The sequence below is a fragment of the Barbatula barbatula genome (genome assembly GCF_947034865.1).
Source record: "Barbatula barbatula genome assembly, chromosome: 15".
Lineage (NCBI taxonomy): Eukaryota > Metazoa > Chordata > Actinopteri > Cypriniformes > Nemacheilidae > Barbatula > Barbatula barbatula.
The window spans coordinates 16,485,553-16,502,534 of NC_136778.1; positions in this window are offsets into that span (position 1 = coordinate 16,485,553).

Consider the following 16,982-nt stretch of genomic DNA (forward strand, 5'->3'; position numbering starts at 1 on the left):
GAATAAAAATGACCCAATTTGTCGAGATATATCCAGCTGCAGGCCCGCAGCCACTCATTTAAGCACACACGATCTAGACCACCAGTTTTAGGCCGGAAATAAAGGATTATATTTTTATTTTCGCATAGATTTTGGTGATTTATGTACAATATCTGAAAACGCTAGATGTATTTATGGATAACCTACATTTTTATGTTGTTATTATTTGCAATCACTTAATGTTCATAATATCTACGTAATCAATATATGTTCATTTTGAAACAAACATCTTGAAACATAGTATTGACTTTCAATGTCAAATATTATACGTTTCTCCTTAATGAAAGAACTTGTACAAACCTACTCTGAGCTGCTAGACAGCAGTTGTTGGATTCAAGACTAGTTTACTGCATAATGTAGGATCTTAGGGGACAGTGTTTCATTTTTCTTTCTTACTTTCTTTTATACTATAAAATAGGGGTGGGAATCTTTCGACAGGTCACGATCTGATTCTGGGAGCAATGATTCGATTCCAAAACTATTTTTATGCTTTCTGTTTGACAGTATTACAATCTTAAAAATGAAAATGAAGATATCTTTTAAAACTTTTATTTTATTAACAAAGTTAATTACATTTAGGACACACAAGCTCTGTAGTGCTATGGCTTTCCATGTTTCATTCAAAGAACAATCATTAAGAACAAACAGTTCTCAATCCAACTGAGTATGACAAAGTTTCAAAAACAATGATTTAGTTAAGAGTCACAAACAATCTTGAAAACCTTATGCAGAAGAACAATGTTAGGACACAAATTAAATGACTTAAATTGGTAGTGTGCGAAACAGAATGATGTTTCTCAAGCTCTGAGTGAAATCATGTAATATGTTTCCTCATGTTAGTCGTGTTGCCGAAATATTAGAATTTGGCCAAATCCAAAATTAGACAAAATCCAAAATGTTGCCAAACAGCCGATTTCAAATTGAATGGAGCGGGTCGTAGTTTGTCCATCTTGGTCTAAACAAAGCGAATTCGCCAGCACACTTACGTTCATCTGTCAACGGATATTTCTGTTTTACCCACATGTAAGGTTCCAGGGAGCCCTTTACATTTAGTTTTTTCATTCCAGGAAGACATTAAGTATTTTTTGTGTAAAACACGTGGTAAAATGGGACTGAAAGACTCTTCATTTTAAGAGTCTTAATTTATGAGTGTTTCTTATTTCTGTTGCAATTATACATACCGTATACTATACATCTATTAAATTTTTTTAAGTATGTCCTGTTTGAGTGTGTTTTGTTGAATTGTTTGTTCATATAGGCCTATATATAGTCTTTTTAAACTCTAAACTTTAATTTCTATTTATTTGAATTCTGAAAAAGAAAAAAAAAGTCTACACTTTGTCCCTAAGTGTTTGTTACAAACAGATATTGATTACTTAAATATTATGAACATCAAGTAAATCATATTTTGAATTCTGAAAACTGTTATTTAAATGATATACTTGTTCTTCATATTTAGAAAGCAGAAAAATATGCAGGGATGAAATAAAGCAGGAGAGAGCGAAAGAGAGAGACTTTTGCTGTATCAGCGCTTCCAGCAATAGAGAAGAGTGCATTAAAAAGTTTTTCTGCGCACCCAATGACACAATGCAGCAATATAGAACACACATGCACTGCAGCACATTCAGTGCAGTGAGACTTCTTTCATTTCACTAGGTGATGTAAAAACATACCAGGACGTTTTCTTCTCTGCGCTAGCCTAATCCAGTTGTTTTAAATTTCAACCTGTGAAAGTAAATGGACTTTGGTAATCCAATCCATTAAAAGGTTGCTGGTGGTGATTTATCACACTGCAGATGTGACACGCTGGATAAATCTGATCACATGTGTATAATGCCTTTACTTGGCTTTTAATTATCATTTTTTAAGTGTAAAATAAAAAAATAAAAGAACATAATTTCATATGTTTATATATTCATGTCATGATCCTGCCTCTCCTTGTCTTGGTTTTCAAGTCTTGGGCAGGAGTCCCATGTGTTTTGTGTTAAGAAAGAGCATTGTTTTGGTTTGTCACGCCATGCTCTCTCTCCGGTGTCGCGTCCTTAAGCCCCGCCCCCTTGTTTCCCTGTTAGCGGCCCATTAGTGTTAGTCTTGTCACCGGCCCTGGTCCATCTTTCCCTTAGTGTTTCCTTCCCCTCACCTGCCTCGCTCAATCCTCCTGTTAGCGTTCCTTTAGTGTTTCATTCATGTCACCTGCTGCCACTCTCCCTGTGTGATCAGTCCTCTTTAGTGTTTCCCTTTATCTAGTCCCAGTTTCCCTCTGTCTCTTGTTGGTTCATTGTCATTATCATCCCTGATGAACTCACCTTGTTGGATAATTCCTGTTTGTGGATTATCTTGTTCCTGTTCCAAATTTGTGGATTTTGTTGATTTATTATTCAAAGGACTTTGTTTGTTTTGTCCCCCTTGTGGGACGTTTTAGTTTACATTCTTGTCTTGTTTTAGTTCATGTTTTCCCCATCGTGGGTCTTTTGTTTAAATAAAGTTCCCTTTCTGTCGGTCTCTCGACGTTGTGTCGACAGAACGGGGTTTGACTTGAGAACCTATCATCTCTGACTGACTTGAACAGGCCAATGAAAATTGGCGAATGAAATTTGCATGCCAGTCCCCCACCCCGGATATCCGGGTATAAAAGGGAGCCGCCGTGCTGCATTCATTCACCTTTTGTTCTTCGGAGCCTTCGCATCCTGATGCTGACGACTTCGTGGTTCTACTACTGTTGCTGGTCTTACGACGTGGTGCAGCGGACTGTCCCTTCTCCTGTGACTTCTCCTGGGCGTCTCGGCAACTTCCAAAGCTTCTCTCTAAAAGAGTTAATTTCTTCAGCGTGGCATGTCCTCGCTCGTCTGACCGTCCCGGAAAAGGCGGTAGGCCGCCTTGCTCCTCAGTCACGCACTCGGACATGGGGCGTGACGACGATGAGATGTCGCTTGCAGCATCGGAGGGCGACCTCTTGGCATCCGACCCCGACGACTCCTTAGAGCTCCCTCCTCCGGGGGGTCGAGCTCAGGAGGAAGCGGACGTCGAGATGTCAACCATGCTTTCCCTGGCCGCCACGAGTATTGGGCTGCAGTGCACCACACCGCCTCTTCCCCAGCGCTCGCGGCAGGATACTTGGTTTCTCGGCGCCGGCCGCGACTCTAAGCCGCGGTCGGCCCCGGTGCCATCCGTTCGCGGCAGTTTTCACAACTCGCCCGACGCCTCCTCCTGTTGAGCCAGCAGGTGACGAAGTCCCTGTTAGCCACTCACATCCCGGGCGACCTGAACCAGACAGCCGTCGCGCTCTCTCGTCAGTTGACGCCCCGTGGAGAGTGGCCACCCCCGCGCAGTTCAGCTCATTTGGGTGCAGTTCGGGCAGGCACAGGTGGACCTGTTCGCCTCCCTGGACACCACCCATTGCCCGCTTTGGTACTCCCTGACCGAGGCCCCCATCGGCACGGATGCCTTGGTTCACAGCTGGCCGCGGGACAAGCGGAAGTACGCCTTCCCCCCAGTGAGCCTCATTGCACACGTCGTGTGCAAGGTCAGGGAAGAGGAGCATCAAGTGCTACTAGTTGCGCCTTACTGGCCCAACCGGACTTGGTTCTCGGAGCTGATGCTTCTGACGACAACTCCCCTCTGGCCGATTCCCCTGATGAAGGACCTTCTTTCGCAGGGGAAGGGCGCGTTATGGCATCCGAGACCAGACATCTGGACACCTCCATGTCTGGCTCCTGGACGGGACGAGGAGATCCTGAGTGGTCTACCCCCAGCGGTGGTGGAGAACATTGTGCAGGCTAGGGCCCCGGCCACGAGGCGGCTATACGCATTTAAGTGGCGCCTCTTCTCGTCCTGGTGTTCTTCTCGCGGAGAAGACCCACGGGAATGCTCGATCGGGAGCGTGCTGTCCCTTCTGCAGTCGAGACTCGAGAACAATCTCTCCACTTCCACGCTGAAAGTGTATGTAGCCACTATTGCCGCTCATCACGAACCAGTTAGTGGGAAGTCTCTGGGACAGCACGACCTGATCATTGGGGATCACTCCACCAGGGGTGTGGCCTCCTCGTGGGCACTGGCTCAGGGCGCCTCTCTGGCAGACGTATGTAGAGCTGCGGGTTGGGTTACGCCCAGTACCTTCACAAGGTTCTACAGCCTCCGCGTAGAACCGGTCTCAGCCAGAGTCTTACAGGACACCGCCAGGTAAGACCGGCTGCCGGTGGGCATACGCCCACTTGGGCGAAGAGTAGGCATTCCATCCATCACTAAGCACTCCTCGGGGGCGGGCCGGGCGGAGCAGCCCTGCCTCCCTTGGCCTGTTTTTGAGCTCTAGCAGTGGCTCTAACAAGGCCTAGTGCTCCACACGTAGTATCCCCCCCATAGGGTGGTTCCGTCTGATGTCTTCTCATTAATGGCTCTCACACGATGGCCCATGACCTCTCTCAGGTGTACTTTCACCTGCTCGCGACACCCTCTCGTGTCCGCATGTCTCCCACGTGCTCTCCCCTATCCGGCGAGACCGTGTGTGGATCTCCACTAAGCTCCTCCCTGCGGTAGGAAGTGGTCTCCGTAGCGCGCTCCCTCAGGGGGCAATGGCGCTTCCCAGCGGCCCTTACGGTGCCGGGCGGCTTCTCGCTGTTAAGAGAACTAGGCCTTCGTCCGTGACGGCCGGTGGAAGGGGCTCCCATCTTTTTAAGAAAGCTCTGGACTGCTTCCCTTCCACTGGAAGGTTACAATTCACGCTAGCGCTTACGTCTGACACGCCCAGGCCAGTCAGTGTCGCTTCGCGGGAGATTGTGACGCGGCACAGCGCTGTGGCGTTTTCCGAGGAACCCCATTCTGTCGACACAACGTCGAGAGATAGACAGAAATGGAACGTCTCGGTTACGTATGTAACCTCCGTTCCCTGATGTCCTTCATGCCACAACGCTGGCCGCCCGCTGCAGCAGTCGGGGCACGATCCTCAGGCTCCTCAGCACAAAAGGTGAATGAATGCAGCACGCCGGCTCCCTTTTATACCCGGATATCCGGGGCGGGGACCGGCATGCAAATTTCATTCGCCAATTTTTATTGGCCTGTTCAAGTCAGTCAGAGATGATAGGTTCTCAAGTCAAACCCCATTCTGTCTACACATCAGGGAACGGTTGGTTACATACGTAACCGAGACGTTTAGTTTTTATCTCACGTCTGCCTGCTCTTGGGTTCTGTCCATAACCGTGACAATTCAGTATTCAGACTAGTGTTTGTATACATTTTGTTATGTTTTCTTTTAGTTGCTCAATGTGTTTAACATTTTGTCATGTATTTTGTTGGTAAAAATGGCCAAAAATATCTGTTGAGCCCAAACCCCTTTTCAAGGTTACAAATGCCTAAAAATTTGATGTAATATATAACTCTATAGATAGGTTTATATGTTAAATGATTGTGTAGTGTTTAATAAACTGAAATAGGAAGTTCTTCGGGACCAGCCTTGTTTACATTTTCTGAAGTGGTCTATACAGAATATGCAAAAGTGGAAAATCACGATTTTCATTTATATTTTAGGCATTCACTTTAACTTCCTAAACAAACCCCTTTAACCCCCTGCAAACTCAATCTGGGTTATATTTGCTAACATACTTTATGGGCCTGCGGGTCAATGTGTGTGCGTGTTTATATTTAGAATATAACTGTTCTGTGATAATGAGAAATTCCTTACCATGCTGCATAAACAAGCACACAAAAAACCAGAACAACGCACAGACAATTATAACTGCATAGCGGCTTGCTGTTTGTTCAAGATATGCATCTGTCAGCAGTGACCTTGCTTCAAATACACAGCTATCATGGGTGCTGAATGACAGACGAGAGTTAAATGCGTCAATGCAGCTGTACTGCAAGATTAAATGCATTAATTCAGCAAGTTCTTCTCTGCATCATGAAGTGCATTCAAGGTTTACAGTTGACCTGTTTGTGTGTTAACGTACAACTACACTCCAAAAGGTGAGTAGTTGTCTCAACAACCATATTGTATTATGTTAAGTAGCTGCTACTTAAAAATAAACAACTTTATAATACTTCTAAATTAACTTAAAATCCTTTGTTAATGCAAAACACAAAAGTATTAATTACAAGAAAAGCTCAAAAGTTTGCATAAAGTGAGTAGAAAAATTTGAGTCGGCAAACTACCGTTAAAATTAAGTAAACCTAACATACATTTCCAGTGCAATGAACCTAATATTATCAGTACAAATGCTGTGAGGAATACTCATAAGTCGTTGCGCCTGAAAAGTTTGATAACTGTTGCTTTTTTAAATAATAAGTTCTTTTGGGGAATGTATTTATATTATTGATGTTGTTATGTAGTGAATAATGTTTTATCTGATGTTACCATTCAGGTGATTCGTGTTTGCTTTGGTAAGCATAGATCCTGTTCAACCCATCATATTTTTACAACAATAAGGAAGACACACATCAGAAATGCAGTGCGTTGTGTGCATCTGAGAAGAATCATTCAATGACTGACATCAAATCAGTCATCAATTACTTCAAAACTTATTGTTACTGTATAATAATATACTTCACTATGCTATATGAACACTAAGGTAAATTAATTAAATTAAGTACAGCCTACATGAGCACTATAAGTTGATTGAACTTGATTGAAGAAGGTCAAGCGAACTGAACAAAGATTCTCTTGTTATTTTGACTTAAAATTTGCTTAAGTTGAATTGACTTAAAAACCACAATGCAAAAATGGTGCACATATATTTTAAGTAAAGACTACACATAATTTTACAGTGTATGTTGTGATGAAATGTAATATAGTACACTGGAATCTAACTAAAATGCAGCCAGGGTCGCCCCCATGGGGTGGCCAGGGGTGGCCAAGCCACCACTGTATAAACTCTGGCGACCTCATGCCCACCCCAGTGTGATTTTGCAGTGGGTTCTATTAATTTGAAAACATAATGTAAATTCGTACATTATAACACAAAAGCAAACAAGTATAACACACATTACACTGAATTTTTTGTTTGTTTTTGGTGCCACCCCTAGCGCCACTGAATGCAGCTTATCACATCCTCAGTTGTGTGTTTAAAAACTTTGAAGGCACGTTGCATCCTGTAGAGGTGTGACATAGCAAACTGTTATAATGCGTTAGCAAACCTCATTAAGAGAGGGATGCTTCGGTTCGATCTCAGTGGAGTAGTTAAGTTAGGAAAGGACAGAGATTGAAGCAGGGAATTCTTGCTAAAGCCATCCAAATCAGGAAGAGGTGCCGACCTGCTGGAGAGAGATCTCAAACAAAGATCCGGACAGGACCCGGAGGATCTGCAGTTCTGTAATGAGCTTTGTTCTCCTGGGAGGAACCTTCTCTATTAATGAACCTGGCCTGCTATTAAAAAAGCAAGGAGATGAGAGAGGGGTGAGGTCGGACCGTGTTGTCTGTTGCCTGCTTTGGGGGGAATGTAGCCATTACAGTGGAGTTTTTTTAATGTATAGAATTTTCCTTTGGATAAAAGATGTACCAAATGAATAAATATGTTTGATGTCTCCTGCTTTATCCTTTATCCCAATAAGTCGGAGCTGGATTGAGTTTTATAACCGTTTAAATCACATTTGGGGCATTATGCCAACCAGTGTCTCAAATTAATAAGCACTCTCAGTTCAGTTTGACGTTCTAAGGATTTACAATGTGTTGTGTGGGTGTGAATAGATCCAAAGCATTTTAGTTTTCCCAGTTAAATGTCTTTGAGTGTGTGTATGAATAAATCTGCGATTGAAGACAAGTATTGATGTACAGGCAAGATTTGTGTGCTTGCCTTTTCTGCCCGCTGTGCCGTTGTCCTTATGACACACATAACTGTCATATGCGATTGTGTTTCCAGTGGACAGGCAGTCAACACAAAGCCTGGAATACCCCTGTGCTTGTGTGTGTGGGTTAGGTGTAAAGAGGATGACAGAGACAGACAGACAAAGAAAGAAAAAGAGAGAGGAAGTAATAAGAAGGGCAATACTGTGTACATTTACATTTAGAGAATGGTGGTCAAAAACTGTTTGGTTAAAAGCATTCTTCCAAATTTCTTTCTCTGTGTTCATCAAAGAGATTTGGAACAGTGAGTAAAAGATGACAGAACTTTTATATTTGGGTGAATTGTGCTTTTAAGAACCCATTGTTACACAAACATTGCAAATGATCGGGAAATATATATATTTTTTTTATGTATCCTTGACTTAACTCAGAGAGTCCCTAAGAGAGTTTTGTGTTGCCAAGACAACACTGCCAAAATTGTGGTCTGTTGTTCAAAAATATTTGTTCTACTTTGTGTTCCATTTGGTGTGCTTTTTGAGGACAAATGTGTTCCTACAAGTTCAATTATGCTATAGGATAACATATAAGAGTGCATGCTTGTGAGATACCAAATATAGTGAGACATTTTGAAACTTAACCTTTGAAATAATATTTGGGTTTGTTGTAAAACCATATTAACTTAAATACTGCATACAGAAATACAGATGCTCTTCAGGTAGATGTTCAGTTCATCCACATTGAACCCGTTTGTTGGATCATATAATCTTCCATGTAATAGGGAATTGTTGAAGTCACTCTCGCACATTACAAAGATGTCTTACTAAATGTCATGAAACTGCTAATGAAAATGATCAAACTAACCACATAAAGACACTGCAGACATGCATTGAAGCTGTAGATAAGACTTCACTGAAGAGAAGTCATCAATCTTATATGGCTTAAAAACATAACACATGACCTTTGTAAAAGTCACATAAACTTGATACCTGCATGATGCTTATTTCTATTTGTACATTTTCATTTATATTTTATTAAATGTTAGGTAGTTTTTATGTGTTTCTTTTTTATTCAGAAAGGGACTCCAGAATTAAGGCACATAATGTGGAAAATAATCCAATCCAGGAACCTTATCGATTGTTTGTGCTGCAGCCTTTTATTAATATTTGGCTTATAATAACCAAGTGGTTTGAGCTTTGAACTGCTCATGAGGAAGTTTAACGTCTATTTCCTGCAGGGGATCTTTTGACTGTCACTGTGCTCTGACCCATTTATCTGTCGCTCTGACTCAAAGCAGAGATCAGCATGTGTACATATAAAACTCCCAAACACTGGCCTTGATCTCTGGGCACTATGCTTCCAACCAAAGAGTAAAGTATTTACAATCCAGTGTCATAGTTTATCTGCGAGCATTATTGTTAGAGTGAATCACTGGAACCAAAATTTGCTTTTCTCTTTTGAAGGAATGTTCCCACTATATTATGTAGACGTCTTTTTACACTGTGCTTCCCAAAGGTTCCTATTGGAATAGGGATGAGAAGAACAGAAAATGTCAGTGCTAAATAAATATAACCCCCCCCACGCAAATAACCATCACAAAGGGTAAGATACCAAAATAAATTGGATAACAGTTTTAAGGTAGGAAAAAAAAGCCTTTTGTTATTAATGAGAAAGGCTGTGATAAGTGGACTTCATACATTAAGCAACTTAAGAAGTGAAAAAAAATGCTACAAAGTAAAAAATGTCAGCTCTTATACGAATATTCACGGGTGAGCATGAAGGTGTATATTTTCGATTTATTTCTGCATTAATGCAGTTAAACCAAAATAGAAAAATGCTGTGTGTATGTGTGTGCTTGTGTGTGCTTGTGTGTCTGTGTGAAGAGAAGGAAAAAGAGAGAGAGACCTTAAAAAACAAGAGAAGTCACTCAAATCACCTTTAATGTTAACATAAATGCAAAATTGACAGGCTGTAGTGCATGGACATATAAGCCACACACATATACACATGTCCAGCCACAAACACACGCACGCACGCACACACGCACGCACACACACGGCTCACTTTTTTATTCTATATGACACTGCACAAAAGCAAAGGGGCAGCCCCAAATAAAATGATTGATCTTGTCTGCCTGAACCTTCCTTCTTTGTGCTAATCCAGGTGAAGTTTCCCACCACAGTAAGAAAATAAAACAGCAAAACAAATCAACAACAAAATCCATAAACATACAGTATTCTAGAGTTCTTTTTAGTAAAATATATATATATGTTACTTAATATAAGTTACTATAGTTTTATTAAATAGACTTCTTGCTGAAAAAGCCCTAAATTGGAACACGTTAACATTATCTAGTACAAAGAGGAATCCATGAGAAGCCAATGCCCAAAGCCAGAATAACCTGTGCTCATGCTAGTTTGGAATGTGACTTTGAATGCGGCACTGCATGATGTTACCTAAAGAAATAAACACATTGTGCTTCTTGGACATCCCCATGTTAAGGTGCATTACCACCAGACAGTCATTTCTTTCTCACAACACATGCAAACTGCTTTAAATTTAGGCATTTCAAATGGTAACATTTGTTCATGCGACTATGCTAAATATACTGACAGACCAATATATATATATCATCCAGACTATGAAGACAATAGATATTTGGCTGTTTTTGATACTATACTAATGATAGCATCCACTTTCTCAACTAAGAGGGTCTGCTTTCTTTCAGAGTTAATACTCTGCAAGACGTGTTTTCTTTTGTTTCAGCAATTTTTTGCTATCATTAAATTAAATCATATACATTATAATTATATCAGCCATTATCCACCTTGATCTCAAGCCACATTGGACTGAAATATACCATTAAGTTATTTTACATCCGTTCGCACACATTCTCCCCCGTTTATGATACAATTGCCAGAAAGGTTGGATGTGTGTTTTTGTGTATGGATGTGACAGACACTGTGTATGTCTGCTGTATGGGACCAGTGGAATAGGGTCTGCAAATAGGTCAGGGGCCCCCTTGGGCCCCTCTGTGATTCTGTGTGTCACCCCTTACACAACGAGCATGCAGCTGTCTGAGAGATTCTTACAAAATCCCTACTGAATGTGCAACTGTCATTGCACACATACACAACTGCATTTAAAGAACAAGCAGCTTAGATATGACTGTTACTAAATTGAGATTAATATTTTATGTCCTGCTGCTTATTAAATTATTTTGCAAACAGAAACTTGCCTGTTCTTAATCCAGTCTACTTTCTCTTTTTGAGTAAAATAGTAACTCTTTCACTTTAGGCAGATGGTTCATGTATATATAACGTTGTATGTATATTTTGTATACCATGGTTTATTTTATTATGAATTCATTATTAATTTGCACAAACAAAAACATTTTGTCTAATCCTTGAAGTACATTTCATTATTTTATTGCTATTCTAAGCTCTCACCCTAAAAGAGATCCCAGCCATTTGTCTCTCAGATAAACAGATACAGATTTGTGGCAGACTGCAAAAATAGAATCTGAATTTACTCAAAATGCTCTTTTAAATATCCTTTTAATTATTAGATTATACATTTGCTTTAAATTAAAATTTTATGTTATATAAAGATCACATTAAATAGCAACTCTCAGCCAATTGATTGAATAGTTTAACTATCTTAAATAATGAGTAGTCTATAGCTTACAAACCCAACACTGATTCTGAGTGCATAACAATTACAAAGACTGAACAAGGCAAAGAAAAAGGTAAATAATAAAGTAATCTATACATTTCATTAATAAATTTCATTCCATCAGAGATGGTGAAAGAGGGATCCAGCTCTGAGATGTGAGAGTGTGTGTACATGTGCGTGTGTGTGGAGCTTCCTGCTCTAAGCTCACACTGTAGTCAACTCTTCTTCTGTTCTACAGGGTGCCAAGAGCTCAAGAGGGATTATTAGAGTAGAAGACATTTCTAACACACACTGAGCAAGCGTTTGGCGTGTCGGCAGGATCTGACAAAATGTTCCTGTGATCTATTAAACACCTCATAAAACTTAAAAGTGACCGTATCATTGCAGGTTAGAGGAATGTTCTTGAAACAAAGCCATGTCATACTGTATAAGGGCGTACTGTAAAAGGCAATCTTAGCATTAATACAGTCTGCATTGATAGAAGTTGAAAGATGCTCTCATGGGTTTTCTCTGTACTGTGATTGATATTTCTCACCCATTGCCTATGAACTAAAAAAGGTATTATTCTGAGAAAGAAGAATAATGTGACTTCTGTTAGAAGATGTTGTTAATGTGAATTTAATTCTCATTTAATGCACTCTCGTTTAAATTCTAAATGTGTTTGTCAATTACATTATAAGAATTTGAGGAAGGTTGAATTGAAAAATAAACTAAAGCTCTTTGAAGAAATATGTGGTTCAATGTCATTTTAACCTGCATTTTTACACTTTAAACAATCGAGAGAAAACGTTTGAATGCTTCCAAATGATTTAAAACCCTACTGTATATTAAAGGCTGGTTTGCTCCTACAACATTTCAAACTTCGTCACATTAGCTGTTGGATTTAAAAGGTTGTGAAGTCTATTGAAACCTAAATTGAGCATTTTGAAGTACTGTTTAAAAGCCTCTATAGGGGAATAAATTAGGTAAATTCTCGATTTGTCCACTCATCCTGCTGCAGTTATGCAAATCCACATTACACTAGAAACACGATCAGGATAAAAGCATTGAGTCAAGGCAGGGGAAGCTTCTAAGCTTGGGTTCCCATAGGGAACCTGTCATCCAGCCTGATTTAGTCATCTTCTAACATACAGGAAGACAGATTACAGCAGGCTTATGCTATCACCCTCACAAAAGCAGCACTGCAGAGATAAGAATGGCGGGAAATGAGAAAAAACAGAGCAGCAGAAGAGAAGTACAGTAAGGTGGCTACAGACGGTTAGGGAGAGCTTTATGTATGATGGACAGAGCGTGAAAAACACTCCGCTGCAGACAGCAAATCGATCCACAAATCTACAGTCTCACAGAGCACAAGTTCAGTCTTCTATTGCTAAAAGTGCAGATAATCAAAGTTTAAAAAAGCATAAATAATGTTGACTAGACTCTGCATTTAAGATGAACCAAACACTCTAGAACTCTGCATCAAATTCTAGGAAGTCTTCATCAAGAATGCAAGCGAAAAATCCAGTTTCTCCAAACCTACTTGGCTGCAGGCATGAAACGTATCTACGATGAATCCCAAAGTACTGTCCAGGTAGGCAGATCATTACAGCCTTACACTAGGTTCCTTTGGCAAGAAAGCAAAAACCTGATGTCGACCTCCGTAGTGCTTCGAAAGGTAGGGGAAGAGGTGGACTGAGCCATTGGTTGCAATTCGTAACCTTTCCACTAGATGCCGCTAAATGTCATACACTGGAAGTTTAAGGTGAACAGTTTTAACTGTCTCCCGGGAGCAACCGTGTTTTTGTGACGCCATACGTCTTCAAGTTCTTTTGAGTATTTAAGTATCATCTTTGCATATGATGCAAAAATATGGCAGTTATTTATTGTATTATAACTATTTTCAAGGTAGCTTATTCGTAAAAAAATTGTGTTGTAGTATCATTTAGAAGGATCTGCCGGATCTTCCGCTCCGGTGATAATAGGTTTAGAGCTTCTTTCTTCATTATTTTCTAATAATATTACATAAATTTTACATTGTACAAATTTGAATAGAATCATAGCCACGTAAAAAGTAAAAATAAAATTTAATTGTGAAATCAGGTTAGATGATTAAATTTCACATATTTTGACCTTGGAAGAATTTGATGAGAAAGCATACAAATCAGCACACTCTCTCTTCTCAGCACATTTTAAAATAATCTAGAGATTTCTATTGGTTGCATCCAACTAAAAATGTTTTTGGGGAGTACTTAATTTTACCAATTTTACTACCAATTTTTATTCATACTCTTGCACTGCTAGAGACAAGAAGTTTTGTTCATTCACAGAGAACTAGCAGGGTGAACACTGAAAGTTCTACTGGTTCATTAGCGTTCTCTTGAGTGTGTGTGCATGTGAGTATCTACAGATCTTCCTGACACAGTCAACCCCTGCTGCATTGCTGATGACGCTTGCGGTTTTAGAGCTGAACGCACTGCAGTGTTGTGGCACTGTTCGTACCTGGAAACTCAGATAAAGTTCTGTTCTTACGCATCCACGAGACATCGGATAGCACCAGGGCCGGTCCCTTTTATCTCCTGTTGTATTACGCATTAATATTCATAGAGGAATAAAAGACCAATCCACTTTATTTTGTTTTCCCAAGGCGATGACAGCAGTCAGAGTTCAGAGCAGGCACTGCAGGGTGCATCAATAATATCTACCATTTCTACCGTTTCTGTCCATTCTTAAAGGAAATACAGTGAACTCCAAACGTATTTAATTTTGATATGATGTTCCAATTTCAATGACATGAGTGACTTTGCCGATGCAGTGTAGGTGTGTAAAGCGTAATGATTTAGGTTAATAGAATTTTGCCAAGACAGCTTAGATTAAAGCAATTTTAATGTTGTTTTTCTCAGTGTTGTTCATAGTCAAAATGTATATAAATGCTTATAATTTTTTCCAGCAATACCTTACAATTTTGATCTGATTCATAAACACAATGGCCAGTTTAAATCAATGGCCAAAAATCAATCACCAATAACATCCAATAGGGCATCCATTAGTAGTCACACCTACTAGCAACCCACAGAACATTAGCCTGGTGACCTCCAGATAAAATCGCTGCATGTGTGAACAGGGAATTATATTACTGAGAAGCTGACATCAGCGTGATCCATTTACCGCATGTTCCTAAAGCACAATTTTTAGCTAAGGTTTTGTTAAGACATTTCTGGAAAGATTTGCACATGATCCTTTACTCCCTAACGACAGTCTCAGGATGGGGTTAACACCTTGGAACACTAAACACTGTTGACATGGCGACACCCTGTAATCTGAAACGACTCAGCGACTATCATGCAGGTGTGGCAGAGGGAACAGAAAGAGAGAGAGAGAGAGAGAGAGAGAGAGAGAGAGAGAGAGAGAGAGAGAGAGAGAGAGAGAGAGAGAGAGAGAGAGAGTGAGAGAGAGAGAGAGAGAGAGAGAGAGAGAGAGAGAGAGAGAGGGAGAGAATGAGAGGAGGAGGAACGTGAAGCTAAAGATTTTCACAAACACATTCACAAACACAGTGAGTTTAGTTGCACTGCTTTTGTGTGAAACCCTATATAACTAACCACCCACAAACCAGTTTAACCAGGTCCTGAATGTGCTAATATAGAACTGTGCCCAAATTAAAATTTCTGTGTAACTTACATTTAAAATAGAGTGCATAATACTGACAAAACCCCTATATATTGCCAGCAGAAGATATGAAGATGTTCGTATGAATTTGTGCCCTTTTCAGTGATCATTGCGGCAGTTTTGATGAGAAAGTGTGTTTGGTCAACTAAACATGATTTTTTGTGGCCTTTTTTGCATCTTATATGGATAGGACAGTGGAGAGTGAGACAGGAAATAAGGGGACAAGAGAGAGGAAATCAGAAGCCGGGAAAGGACCGGGATTCAAAGTCAGGTTGCCGGAAGTGCTGCTGCACAACATGTCGGCGCACCGTCCACTGGACCACTTGGCACCAACTAATCATGTTTTAAAAAATTTCTGAAAATTTTTTAGGCATGGACCCCTTAAAGGTGAGAAAATGTTTTAAGGACCCCCTCAATTTTATAATGGTTATTGCTACAGAATTTGCACTCTTACTGAAATATGTGTATTGCTTTTTCAAACTAAATACTTCGGACACATTTGATAGTGATAACTAAAAGCACATTTAATCTTGAATCATTTTAATATCACTTATGGGCTTTCACAACAATTTCTTTCAATTTAAATGTTCCAATAAATAATTTTTATAATTAATAGGTAATTATTTTGTGGACCCAGCTATGGACCGCGGACCCCACTTTGAGAACCTCTGCTCTACAGAACTCAATAAACTGTCCTGTAAAATGGTGCCATCGAAATTACATTTGCCTGTGTCTATGCCAGTACCTGATTTGCATAATTCCTTGGATGGAATTGTGATTTGGATGCTAACAGTGGATACGGTAAAAAATACACAATGCTATCAGTGGACTGCTTGACCCTATCTTTCTACACATAAAAATATCAACCTATACTTGGCTAAATTATAAACACAATCACGGTTGGGTTCAACCTATGCTGGGTTCATATTTGAGAGCGAATGTGATATTAGCTGTTACCTTTAAAAACATAGCATTTTATTTTTGCACCACTAGTGGCATAAAACGCACCACTAGTGGCATAAAACGGAAGAGTCTGACAAAGCAACATCGGCCTAACCAACGTAAATATTTTGGGAAAAACGTCCAAAAAAGTATACGGAAAACGATTGACAAACAATCACTTTTACAATTCCCTTAATGCTGCTATAGTTATAAAAAGGGAGGACTGGAAAAATACTTATCAAAGTTATAGCAGCAGCGTAGATATTTTCAAGAGCAGCCCATTCTACCAGCATCCTCTCTTAAGCTCTTCAACCCATTACGGATGGATTTAGCAACTCTCAAATCACACAACGCCCCAACAACTAGCTTTCCCACTCTGCTTAAGAGCAGAAAACTGAGGAGGGCATGTGATTTCTCTGTTCTTTTCTGAGGGATGAAATACAGGAGAAGAGAGTGTTGATGGTGCAGTGGGAAGAGAGAGGGGTGACTTTAGCTCTGCCCTTGAGTGACGTGTTGTAACCGCAGGAGGAATCACGTCTGATTAAAAAAATTAAAGCCTTGCCAAAATTAAAGAATGCTGACATACTTGAATCTTCCCCACATGTAGTGGTTTTGCTGCAGCGAGCCACACATACTTACACATTCACACGCATCCCTATTGCTCTCAGTACCACCTGAAGGTGTGTTATTGCTGGACGGGTTACAACTAGTGTGTAAGGCTTTTTCGGTGCAGTGCATACAGGCTTAGATCAATAATATAACATCCAGTACAGGGCTCAACAATAAAGAGGGCTGATGGCCTGAGTGTTTCGAGAAAGAACTGTCACAGTTGTCACTGCTGAGGCATTTGTATGTCTTGCAAAACATTTTACATATTCTAAACAAATTCTGAACATTCCTGTGAATCCTGCTA